Source organism: Oreochromis aureus, linkage group 14 (genome assembly GCF_013358895.1).
Source record: "Oreochromis aureus strain Israel breed Guangdong linkage group 14, ZZ_aureus, whole genome shotgun sequence".
NCBI lineage: Eukaryota > Metazoa > Chordata > Actinopteri > Cichliformes > Cichlidae > Oreochromis > Oreochromis aureus.
The window spans coordinates 30,948,535-30,962,839 of NC_052955.1; the positions used below are offsets into that span (position 1 = coordinate 30,948,535).

Genomic DNA, 14,305 nt, shown 5'->3' on the forward strand with positions numbered 1-14,305 from the left:
GCATCTCTAAAAATAGAGCATCCACTCTGCAAGCTGGTCGATAGTGCTTTGTTTTCTTTAGTTGTCATTAATGCAGCATCCTTCTAGAATTATTAACTATGCTTAAATGCAATAAACAGTCAATCAAAGTGTATCACTTGGACAGTTTGGCAACACTAGGAGTCTATAGAGAAGATGGTGTCTCTGTAGTTACTCAGGCATTATAATTTAATAACTTTAGCATGTAAATATGCTCACAAACAAAATGCTAGCACAATAATGATGTGATTTTGATGCTGTGGTTTTACCGTGTTGAAAATTTATAAGTGTTTTCTCTATTTGTTATATGAAGGTTATTATTCTTGAGGTGAAGTGGCTCATTAAATTTCCATTTAGTATTTCTGAGTATAGGGAAGGTTTTTACCTGCGTTATAAAAGAGAAATAGCCATGGTGGAAAATCTTTATTTTAATCCATGAAAGAGTTTCCAAACCTTTTCAATACAATATGAAAGAACTGAATAACAACAATGGAACTTATATGGCTTTAAGTTTAGTTGCCCTGCTAGTGATGGATTTCTAACCCATCAAAGAAGAATGATAGAGGGATATAATAATGCCTATGGAATGAGTAAGACTGGGGTGGGGGGTAAAACAACAACAACAACATTAAATTCCATCGATCCATTAGATCGGCACTGTCTTTCAGTGGAGTGAAATAGGCAGGGATTTATTCAGAACTCAGTGGACCAGAGCCAGGCCTTTGCATTCCTGCTCTAGATATGCTCTACTGGAATAAGTGGGGCAGCTATTGGATCAGTCGCCTTTGGAGGCAAGAGAAGTGAAGAGAATAAATGTTAAGTAAAGGCAGTCAGGAAAATGAAAATAACATTTCAGAATTTGCATATGTTTATTTGCATTTGCATCCTGTTTCCTGTGTTCAATAGAGCGTGTCTTGTTATCACTCGGGATGATGATTTGAGTGTTTTTTCCCATTAAGACTTTAAAAGAAAACTTCTCCAATATTTAGTAATTAAACTAAACAGAAAGAAGGAAAATCGCCTTGTGTCACACAGACTTGATTAATACACAACCTAGGATTTCTTTTTCCTTGTGATTTATTAATACTCCAACCTGACAGCTCAAAAGGCCATAAATCCATGAATTATAAGAGCCATAAGGCAAATTTCATTCTTATGGCTCTGATCTGGCATTTCTGTGTGACAAACTATTTTCATTAATCACATTCAGGGTTTACTTTCTTTGTATTTCTACATTTTCCCTTATTCAGCGTTGTATGTGAATGCTAGCTGTTTGATTTTGTTTTTTTACTCTTTTACAAAGCGTTTTGTCTTTCAGTAACAAAATCACAAATCCATAATACTAGTACCACGTCTATTTTGGTTTTTTTTAACTTTTGGATGAACCCGTATAAAACTGGAATTATTGGTACACATGCTTTTTCACCGGTCAAAATGTCCCTTAACAAAGAAAGTGTAAAAGAGACACATAAAACTGAAGTTACACCTTTCCTGGCTTTACAAAGGCTTCTTTCTTTGTGAAACATGTTGACATGTCACATTGAAAGAGGTGCGAGTTATTAAATAGAGCATGGCTAAATCATTGCTAATTGACTAAAACTGATCATGAAGAATGAAAGAACAGCAAGGACCTGTTAGATGTTTTTTTTTTTAAAAATCCACAATACAAAAGCAATAGTATTTATATACTCTTTCCTAAAGATATATATTTTTATACACTTATTATATATTTTAAGGTTTCGTTAAATAAAAAAAAATCCATATCTTATCCATATACCAGAGCTAACCTGTCAACATATAACATTTTGTAAAACATTTGCCTCAAGTTATTCACACTGTCAGTGTTAAAAAACAAATAGGGAGTGCTATTTTTTATTACAGGCATTTCACATACCAGCCAAATCTCCCCCCCTTCATCCACAGAGGATCTCTGCCATCTCTGAACTGAGGCACATAACATGTGTTTCTTCAGTTTCAGTGGATAGGCAGCATCAGATTTGAGTGATGTGAAATGACTCCTCCTGCTGGGCCAGAGGCTGATAAGAACAAATAAAACATGCTGTCAGCAGTTCTGTAGCTATAAACTTGTAAAGAGAGAACAATGAGTCAGTAGGACCACCATCTACTTATTTAAAATACCTGAAGCATTTTTCTGCACTGCTGTGAAGCTGCGTCACCGTTAAATCAGAAGGTAGTTGCTTTTACAATACTGCAAACATTATTTTCAGGAAGAATCTAAAAGCTTCATTTATTTTTGTATCTTCTGTTGAAATACAAGAGTCTGAAATGGATTCTAATATTACCTTTTTTTCACATGTTCTCCTGTATTTGCTCTTAATAATTAAAAACTTTTTAAGCTTTACTGAATCGAAAATATAGCATAGACTAGTAAACGAGTTATTGTGGATGTGTTATTCAGGTGCAAAAATATCCTGTAAAGAATTTACCTATAGAATAGGCTTTCATTGTATGAGTTTTGTGTGAGCACAGTTTAAATGTAGTGTGTGTTCAACCTCAAAATTTTGAGCCGAAATTATGTCACAGATGGGCAAAAGAATATCAGACCCTACGGTGGATGGCAGTCAATTTTGTGTCTTATATTTCTAATGTATTCTCAAGTTGGCTTGATATACTCAAAAGCCATTCTTACCCCAGTGTCTGTAAGGAGTTTAGAGCTCATATGTAGGTTAGAGGAAGAGATTTTTGACCAAACATTGATGCTGATTTTTTTTAAAGAGCATCTGCACATTTTTCTCCTGTTTGTTATATTAATGCCCTTTTTTGTCAGCTGTACCTAGCCCTTTAATAACAGGTTTTCAATTTACTTATGATCCAGTGTTTATGTGTAAGAGGAGAGTTACCAAAGTGCCAAAGTGCTTGCTCATAGGGGGTCATGATTGTTGGGTTTTTCTCTGTATGTATTATTGTAGGGTCTACCTTACAGTAAAAAGCGCCTTGAGGCGACTGTTGTTTGATTTGGCACTTGAATTGAATTACAGACAACATCAAGTTCACTACATAAATAAATAAATAAATACATCAGCTTGTCAGTTTCTCTCATTTTGACTCTGGGGTTTTTTGCAGTAGTATTACATAACTGTTCTGGAATTACAGCCATTTTTATACATAGTTAGCTGTTCAGTTCAGAATAAAGTAATAGGCTAAAATTAAAATAAAAGGTTTAAATTGTTTTTAACAACTGAATTAAAACCCTTTGTAGTCAAATGCTGCATTTCTTCCCTGAAGATGCTGTTCTAAGCCTTTACTACTGATGCCTACATTTCATGCTTATTTGTGGGCTGTCGTTTTACTAACTGACAGCCATGTGCTGCTGGGTTAACATCAGGTGACTGATTTGACCATTAAATAAACACCCAGTGTGTTTGCCTTGGGAAACTCTTGGGTTGCTTTTAATTTATGCTTTGGGTTGCTATTAACGTGCACACCGTTTTAGTTTTTTTGTTAACTATAGCATCCTAAACACAGATAAATTTCCGGTGTGGTCACTCAGTTTTACGCTTTCATGCTGAACTAAAGCACTACACTGTGGCCACCCCATAAACTCCAGTACCATTAGCTTGGAGTCATTAGATTAAATGTATCCATCAATTACCCTTGAGTTGACACACCCTGATTAGAGCTACTGGCATTCTTATAGATGGAGAGAGGAACTGTGGGTGGAACAGATCAATGTGTACAATAGAAAGGTGGAAGATTAAACGTGTTAATGTGAACTACAAATACCAGTGTACATCAAACGCTCTCCTATTTCTCTGTAGACTTGTTGGAGTTAATGGTCTGCATGTAGAAGTCAAATATTTAACTGTGAACTTTTTTGCTTATTTTACTTTTTTACTTTTGCATTTGCAATTTATTTGACTTGCATATTTTTTATTTAATACAGTGAAAAGACAGGAAACAGAAGAGGTATTTAGTTGGATCATTGCCATTATTCAGCCTGTGCTGTAACCTTTTGGCTTCTCAGGCACATGTTTTGGATTTTCAATCTTCTGGCAATGCTGGGAAGTGAAAATTCATGAGCCTCAGCTCTTTCTTGGCAAATTTCATCTTTTATTCAGTCTTTGCTTTGATATTAAATTTCTTTCTGTCTCAACATCATGATCTGTGCTGGTAAGAAAACTGAAATAGTTTTCTTGCTGGCTATTTGATTGTTTAAGATTGAAATTTGTTGATACCTGTGTTGTTTCAGTAAAATCAATGCAAATATTGAACGCAATCATTGGGGCAGTAAATCTGGGCCTAGTGTACAGTGCCTTAGAATTTAAGTGGGCCTTGCAGTGTTTAGTGCTTATAGTCAATGCAATTATATGCACAATGCACAATAACTGCCGCCAAGTACAGAAAAAAAATAAACAGGCTAATCTTGCCTCTGTATGGTATTTGTCATAGTTTTCTGCTGCAGAAATTAAGTTGAATATCACTGATTATTGAAAACTGATGCACGAGGCAGAAGAAAAACGGTGTGTGTAAAACATTTCCATGGGTTTTGCTTTATTCAACTTAGATTGATTCTATTTTGAAGTTAATGCTCGTGCAGATTCATGAAGGTTTCTAGCTGGCCGTTGTTTCAGTTCTGCAAGCTATGCACTTTTTTACAGACATATTCAGTATGCATAATTTCTGCAATAATGAGAGCAGTCCAGCAGATAGTGTTATCATGGGAAAAACTCAGATATTGAATAATCTGAATTATTTAAATTAGCAATGTGACTAAGTAATTCTCAGAGACAGTCATCCATTACATGCATTCAGTAAAATTCCCCCCAGAGGCAAAATGCAGTTTGACCAATACACTGCACAATTCTTCATGCAGGAAAGAAGCTGTTAAGTTCTTAAAACCAGAACCTCTTAACTGTATAGTATAATCCCAATTTACATCAGTAATTTCATGGCTGTAATATTTTCACTGAAAGTAATACGGCTGTTGGTGTACAGGAGAAGCAGAGGTGAGCAGGGATTTCTGGCCCCGTGCCTCTTGTGTGGTCACTGCGGTGTGAAATGCTGCTGTGCTCTGCCTCATCTCTTCAAAACCAATGATGCTTCATAATCAGCAGCGCCCTCAGATATGAGCTGAGCTCTGAGTCACAGAGGATATGATGATATCCACATAAGACGAGGGCAATTATAAGAGACCAAGAACAGAACATAAAACAAGGAGAGTGTTATTGTCTTTAATATAAATTTTCTTTCCTACTTTCTTTGTTTTTGTTTGTGGTCCTCTTCTTAGAATGACAGTTCTTCCTGTAGCCTTTTGTGAAAGGTCATTTCTATGTAGTATTTGGTATATAGTTATCATTGTAAGTATCGACAAACAAAATTAATTGGTAGCAATTTTGAATATAGTTTTATGGGGGTTTTAGTGTCTATTTGGTGCAGAGGAGAGAAGGAATGCTGGGAGAAAGTTCTAGGGGGGGAAGACAAGCAGGAAATCGCCTGAAGGCAGATTTGGACCTGGACCTCTGCTGTAGACCTTACAGCATATAAGTCAGCTGATCAACCCAGTGAATCAAACCTGCTCATCGGTAACAATTTCTTTATCAGTAAACATTTTTTTTTACTGAAACTGGTAACAAGTTGTCACTTCTGGCTGTAGCTGGTGACAGTGTTAGACTTTCTGACGCAACTGTGATCAGGCCACATGACAACCTCCTGATGGGTGATCTGGAATGTTACTGCTCATATTAACAGGACTGCATCAGCAATGGGATAAATAAATGAAGAGGCTTATGGTGAAACAGTGATGTGCACTGACAAGGGTAAAAATATGTTTTATGATCATAAAACCTCAGAGAAGATCTGAAAATGGCTTTCAGTGAAAGAGGCACAGAAAGGGATTCTGCATTTTTATCCTTTAATGGCGGAAGTCATTTGTTTTCAGTGGAGATTATTTTCAGTGAAAGCCTGGCTTCTCTCTGCTCTCATGCTGTGTGTTTGCCAGAGTCATTAGTTGAAAATGACTTGTGTCTTTTGAAACCAGACTCTCTTTAGGGTGAGTAATGTCAATATGTTGGTGTTGTTTAGCTTTAGTCAACAAATGTCTGACTTTTAACTAGTCTAGATGGTCTCGAGTTTCACATGCAAAGACGCAGAAATGTTTCTGTACTCTGCACAGCCCCCCACATGTTACCCCCCAAAATAGCTCTTGCCAATTTCTATTGGTACATGGGCACAGATTACTTGACCTAGCTGTTATTTTTGAGGAGAAAAAAAAGAAGCTATTTAAAAGTTAGTCTAACAGTGTAAGGGTAAGACAGCTTTATGTTCCAGATTAAAAAGTCTCTGGAGGTGGAAAAACTCCTATCTCCTCTTGCTATACAATTTCCAAAACTAGTGACAATTATCCATGGGTAATTGTCACTAGTTTCAGCATCCATCCAATGCTGCCTGGTCCTTGGCGTTAGGAATGAGCTGGTCAAATGGTTAAAAACATCAAAACAAGATTAATAGATAATGAAGATAATGGGACAGAAAAAAAAATCCAATGTGTAAATAATATAGTTTTAAATGCACTTCCCTCAAGAAACCTAGGAAATAAACTTACATTAAGCGATATATGTACTGGCATCTTCTGTTTGTTTGTTTTTTTAGTTCATGAATATACACCATTTTTGCATTATAACCACTGACATATTATACGATCAGATTAAAATTGAAATTTGAGTCAGGTGTACAGATCCACATATTTTAACCAGATGGTGATATTGATAAGATATAATTGCATATGTAGACATCAATTAGTCAAATATTATTTGACTAATTCAGTATTGAAACTGGATAAACGATGCAGGGCAGTTCTCATCAGATGGACTGACTGCAGGCTCCACTTGACAGATTTCGTTCTTAGTAAAAGACTTGTACCTCTTCCACACTCGCTCAATTTTTATGAGGGGACCACTCCTTGACCTTCAGAGCAGAATTATGGACTTTGATTGGTAGCTAATTTAGTTCATTTTCTTCAATATGGTTTCAGGGTATGCGTCTAGGGAAATAAATCATGAAGGATAATAGCTCATCCGTGTTTGTTATCAGTGTGTTGTTACCACGAAATGATTAACCCTGTGACTGTGTATCATCAAAGTATTTACTCTTAATGCATGTTTGCAGTTTGTGCTTCACCTGTTGTACACATAGTGTAACATATGCAGAACAGTGTCTTTACTTGTCTTGGTTCTTAATTTCTGTGGCCCAGGATATGTGGCAGTACAGTAGCAGTGTCTTCATGAAACACATAATATGCCACTCAAGGTGTTTCCTCTGAGCTCATCCGTCTTATTGTCGAAGGAAAATCACATTGTCCATGATGACAGCTGGAACGGCCAGGTTATATTTTCTCTTTTTAACCTTCCACTTAGCTTCAGCGCTGAAATCTCCTCCTCTAGTCCTTCAAAAATCATTGAGTACTACAGGCCTCACTGTTGAAGGTAGAACTCTCAGCACAATCAATAGGTGATGATTTTTCCATTGCAATATAAGATAAAGCCCAAATAAACTTGCAAAACCTGACAAGGCTTTTAAATCACAATGAACAAAGGAAACGTAAAAAGCTGCCAATCAATACGGCTCAGGAAAAAAAAAACACAAGCTAACATGGATTCAAATTATATTGAAATTATATTTTAGACTCAAAGACACAAAACATGTCTCTCGTCTCTGATCAGTTTGGATAAAGGAATTCTATAACTACCAATTCTAAAGGAAAATAAAACAAGAAAAAGTATTGTTTTTTGGTATCATGGGCAACCTCATTAATGTCATCAAACAGACAAGATGAAACTTTTATGCTTTGCCATGGGAGAGGAAATGAAAAGGTCATGGGAGTGTTCCCTGCAAAGCGGGTGTCTCCTGATGTGTAGGACTGGCTGCTTCCTTGTATCTTTGTCCTCTCTCATTGCTCTGTTTTATTGTTTATTCAGAATAATCTATGAGCAGGTGAAGCATCAATGTCCGATCAGGAGCAAAATAATTGGCCTCGGACAGCTGTTGCGTTGTAGCTGTCTTGTTTCTTGTTAGTTTCAGCTAGTTGGTCCTGTTTTATCTGCGGTATGCTGAAATGTTCACTTCATAAACACAGGTGCTGCTGGCGGCTGTGTTAATTTGTTTATTTCAAGATATTGTTTGTGTCTTTCATCATCAACTTTCTTCTCTAGCTTGAGTTGGCCTTCTTGAGCTGTACAAATACTTTTAGATTCAGTGGTTTGGGGTTTAGCAGCCACCAACACTGTTTGTAACTTTTTAAAGAAAACTATGGATGAAGCCAGGATGAACATGGGGGAAAGACAGCTACACTCACTTCCATTCTTGCATAACCTACATAGTTTCAGACTGAGGGAGGAACCCAGAGCACCCGTAGTAATATCATCAAATCCTATAGAGAAAGGTCCCAGCCAGCTAACCACTGCATAACTGCATAATTGTTCTTGGTTTTTAAAAACAACAATGATCTGAATTAACTATCTCTTATTTTACCATTTAATTCCTAAAGCGGCAATAGACCTCAACCAGACACAATTCTACACAATGACTCAGCAGTGACAGATGGACTGCATACAGTATTCACATTTTACAGTTTTTCTTTCGCATTAGCCATAGACAGTTCTTCGATTTTGATTTGCTTTAGTGTTGACACATACTGTATCTCACTAAAGATATTTGTTATTGTGTTAATGCATTTCTCATCTGAATCTCAGAACTTAAAACTCTAGAATTTTTCCTGAATCATGTCCAGCATTGCATTAATTTTTTCAAGCAAATTACTTCAAACTTGTTTTCAAATATGTATGAAAGCGCAAGGCTAGTCACACAGTGCCAGTGGTAGCAGCGACAGTGTGTTACTACACCAGACTGTGCAAACAGTGAGAAAAGTTGTAGTTGATGGGGAAAGGTGTGACTGATTTAAGAACCGTGTTGACTGAATGCAGCACTCTCCCATAAATGCGTCAAAAACGAAAAATGTTTTTATGCCACTTTTGTCATTTTGTCAAGATGATTTAATGTTTAAAATATTTTGGATTTTTTTAACTTTTTAAAAATTTCTTAAAACATTTAGAAAATTGGAAAAGAAATAAACAATTACACAACAGCAATAGAAAGATCCAGCACTCAATTTTGTGTTTGTGTGTGTGTGTTTGTGCGAGAGACCCCACACCTTCCCATTGCTTCAGTGATCGGGGTTTGCAGTTGGGGCAACCTTCCAGTCAACTCTTCATATTGTTGTGGCAAGCTCCTTTGAGAGATCAGTGAGGAAGACCTGTCAATCACTGATGATACTATTCTTGAATTCAGGGTGCTGAGCCATGAAAAAGGTGTAGGCATTCAGATTGGCAATGTCAACCTGTACCACAGCACCATGGGCCACCTCTGTGTTTTACACGTGCAAGTGTACGGTAGGTTCCAGCCAACTGGTCAATAGAATTTTGTTGTGATACATCGTGCTCAGGAGTACAACGGCCATTCCTTTCTTGCTGAGATAGCTGACCATAGTAAGGCTGCCATTAAATCCAAACTCTATGCTGTAAACCTTTCAGGACACAGAAGCCTTAATCAGAGGAATGATGTCTGCCTTGTCCTGTTGCAGAGTTCCCAAAATTCCAGAGCGTCTCGTAGAGACACTGTCCAAGAGGCATACTGGAGAAAAAGTTATCTGTGGTGATGTTGCGTCTTGTCTTTCTGACTCTTCTACACAACTGCTCGACAGATTCTTCACCTAGACTTTTTTGAACTTCGTCCCTTGTTTGTCTCCCTGTTTGAACTATTACAAATATTGTATAGCTCATCCGGGCATCACAAATGTAGAAGATCTCCAGGCCATACTTGACGGGCTTGCTTGAACGTACCCCTAAATAGAACAAGCTGCTGGTTTACAGTGACACAATAACTGAGGATGAATCACTGTCTGAATGCTGGATGTATGCTGTCTGTTAGTTATTGCTGTGTAAAATAATTTTCTAAAGGGGTGACATGCTTTTTTGGCCCACAAAATATATTTTCAGGACAGTCACAGTTTATAAGAACCAAAAGTTCCCGTGAAATTACATAAGAAATTAATGCGGGTCATTTTTGACCCACTTATGGAAGTTTAGGGTAGTAATACAAATAGCTCAATCTATAAAAGTTAAGTTAAAGATTTAAATGGCATAATATCAAAAACATGTTTTTTAAGGAATATAAATAATTACAACTTTTATTACAAAGATATTGCAAGAAAACAACCTCACTGGGTCATTTTTGACCCACTTATGCATCTAAGGGTTAACCGCAGTGACAATAAAGTTTCTGACGTGAGAGCTGAACCAAAGCAACTGAGAAAAAACTGTAAAAATAAAGAAAGGGAATTACACTTTGTTCTTGAGGCTATAAAATGATTGCGACTTGATGAGTCATATGATATTAGAGGTTGGTCATTTAGATTGGTTGTTTTACATTGTATCAGTATTCATTTCTTTTTCATAACTTGTAGGTTGTCAAAAGCATTTTGCTGTTCTCTGTAAGAGACAGGAAGTGGATTAGATAAGCACCATATCTGTATCTGTGAAATGCTTACAGTGACACACACACACACACACACACACACACACACACACACACACACACACACACACACACACACTCACATGTTCCGCCTGCCTAATATAGACTGAAAGTTCCTATTTTATGTTCAAAAGCACAGCAGGCTGAACTTCTTTTTCTTTAGAAGACTAAATATGACTACAAGATTTTCACTTCTGTTGGCCTTAGTTCTTCTTTTTTAAAGTAGTTAGCTGGTTTAATTGCATGTTCCTGCTATCCTTTTTCAGTGATCACAGTGTTTACATGGGATGTCTGTGAGACTCCAGAGTGCCAACATGTACTGTAAGTGTACTTCTATCAAAGTGTGTGGAATAATTGGTCCCACAGAAATAAGACTATTGTTAACCACTAATAAATCACAGACTGCCAGTGCAGATATTTGTTGAGTTTTGTGTCAGATACAGAAGGGTCTTTCTACTGCCTTTTACAGTAGTGGACGTAACACATTACAACAATATTTTAAGATTTTACAAACTGTAATTGGTACTGAAAATGTACGCAGAGAATTCATGTTGCTGAGCTCTTTTGATGGCATGCAAGGGAAAAACGTATCCGTGTACACCACAGTGAAGAGAACAGATCTGACTACAGAGCTGTGATGCAATTTTTCTGTTCATGGCCCTCACTGGGAGTACAACAAGCCACTGTATATCATTTCTTAAAGGACTTGACAGACTTATCAACAATTAACATTCTTATCAGCGATACAAATCGTGCATGTGACGAAAAGATGCATGATAACGTTATTATTTAATCTCTTAGTGCGCTCAACTTGTCACTGGCTTAAAATCAAATTGTGTAATGTCATAGATTCAACTACAGAAATATGAATAAATTGTGTATTTTTGCAACAGGCTGCTAATAATAAAATAGTATAATATAATTTTGCTTCCTTGTTAAGTTGTCTGTAATGTGTAGAAATTACAATAAAGTTTAGAAGAAAAATATAAAGAGAAGGGGAATGGCTGAAGACTTTTGCACAATGAATGTCATGAGTCACAGGTCAGTGTTCAACAAACAAAAGAAAAACATTACACTCTGAAAATGGCCAGGTACAAGGACTGGACTGAAGAAGAAGAAAATGCACAAAGAAAATCTTCATACTTTTTGAAGGAAGTATGAAGAACTATTACTCAAGACCACCTTAAAATCTTAAAAATCACAGGTTGGAGCAGAGTATAAAGAAATGAGTGGTAGCTCAATATTTGGATGAATGGATGGATGTGTTAGCCCTCACAACATATGCCATATATTTGAATGTGTTGTGAACGTGGGATAATCATAACATCATCATCGCCATAGTTGGTCGCTGCTGGTTTTCTCTAACAAGGCTGTTTCCTAATTTATTGTAACTATTGTTGTTTGGCAGGGAGGCTTTTAATGAGACTGAAAGGAGATCATGTAATTAAATGGGGCTTTTTTTAAAGCCCTTGTTTTCTGTAACAAACAGCTGCGAGAATTCTAGTATTTTCACACAAACGTTAACTAAGCGACACGTGTTGTATGACTGACAAGTTTATTGGAATTTCGGTGACGTTTGTGAAAATAGCAATTACTGTTGCTCCAGTGGTGACGTTAAAGGTTTAAAACGACAACAACAAACGAGCATAACCAAAACATTTTCAGGCAGGAAAAAAAAAGAATAAAACAAAAATGCTTTAGTTATTCGTTCAAACCTGCAGTTATACAAATTGTTAATCCCAGTGGGAACTCTGCTCAGAAAATCTCACGGAGACAGAGCGATTTTTACTCTTCCAATGGAAAACAGTACTTAATAGTGCTTAAACATTTGTTATTGCTGTAATTGTATCATTGATATTGCATGTATCTGTTTAAAATGTCTGCATTCATCCACTATATCTTTACATGCAGTTTGTGCAGCATGTCTGAAATAATACAGGATCACGTCAATGCAATAACTTTCTGCCTCTCTTCATTTTGTTTCAATAACATTTATATAATATGCTCACAGTGGGAAGCAATAAGTGGCATTAAAACACTTCTCTGGTGAAGTGATGTATTTATCAATATGCTGGAGTGGCTTGGCTCCTCTGAGGCAGGTACATCTGTGTGTCTTTTCTGTGTCATTCTCTAACCTCATCATATCAGACGAGTATAAAAATGCTCTGGAATCAAGGCAAGTTTCCAACACACATGTCAGATGCACAGCGTGACTGGTTGATGGGTCTTTGTTTCCTAGAGAGGAGGATGAACACGTACAGTATTCGTGCAGTTTTTTCGCCCTCGCAGTTGCACTCCTCTCTGTTAAAAACAAGGATAATGATAGGACACTGCAAAGAAGAAACATTATAAAAGTTGTTCTACAAAGACTTACTACATGGTGGATTGTGATGTAATCCTCTACACTGAAGGAGACACTGATGTCATACTGTACAAAACACACACATACTGTAACAGTACAAAGAAAATGTGGCAAAATGTTTGATTTTCAAATACATGATTTCAAGGAAAACAAAATTAACATATATTACAATATTCAGACAAATTTCATGGTTCTGTCATGGTTCAGCTACGTGGTAGGTAGGGAGTGGATCCAAGTGCTGGACTCTGGAGACTAAATGTAACTTAGAAAGGCAGCTTTACTGCTGACTCTCTTACAAACTCATATAATATAATATAACTGAGGACTTGTTACCTTCTGAGGACAGACGGTAACAAGGCAGAGTGGAGACACCTGGAGAACATAACTGAACAGAATCTAACTCATGAGATCACTGAAGCAAAACTGAACATAACACATACGAGACGAGGGACTACCAAAATAAAACAAGAAATAATACACACACACACTGAGACCCAGACAAAGACATACGTAAAGGTAAACAAACCTTGAGATATGACTGACTGGGAAGACAAGACCAACTTCACACAACTAAACGGAGAGATGCCTGGGGAAACAGAAAAGGAATGCAAAAGGTGATAAACAAGAAGATTAACTGGAATGTAAAGAGAGACTACAGAGGCTTCAATAAATGCTAAAGGAAACCGTGAAGTATGCTAATATACAACTAAAATGCAAGGGATCCTCAAAAACACAAAACCCTGGGTCAATGACTCTGGGACCCTGACAGCCTCCTTCTAAGTCACAATAATAAAATGGCTGTATTGAGTATTTGTCCTCTATATAAAGTCTTACGATTAAGGATGCCATGCCATATCAAAACACTGATCTGATGGCTGCCATCCATCAGAACATTTAAAGGCTCTGCAGCTGTAAAATACTAAATAGATCAGGTTATGGAGTTGGATCTTTGAGTCTGTCCTAATAAAATGAAGTGGCTGCTTCAATGGCTGAACGGTTTGCTTCCCCCATAAAATGATTCCAGATTCTCTGTGGTATCAACCTGATAGAGGAAACTAGGTTAAAAAGCCTTCATATCTGTGTCTCTATCTCCATCTCCATACATATGGCTTAAAATGAAGTTTTTAAATATTTCAGCAAGGCCCATTTCAGTTTAAGATCATCCCTAACAGGTCAGAACTTTCAAATACACTGAACATCAAGACCTCTGACCAAGACCTCACACCAGATTTTTCCCTTAGATGTAAAGCCCTTTAATCCGAGTCCAGACAATGTTGACAGCATCTCATTTGTACAACAAAGAATAAAAGAATAAAGACTCCAAAGGGAGCGTTTTTTCTCTCCACATAAAGGGCTGTCTGTGTTTTTACAGCTTTG

The 14,305-nt window shown here is 36.9% G+C and overlaps 1 protein-coding gene across 1 annotated transcript in view; it reads left to right on the forward strand.

Annotated features, from left to right (window-relative positions):
- The window catches only part of LOC116328960 (limbic system associated membrane protein), a 1,233,629-nt gene that overhangs the window by 501,862 nt on the left and 717,462 nt on the right, over positions 1 to 14,305 (forward strand). The window lies entirely within an intron of this gene.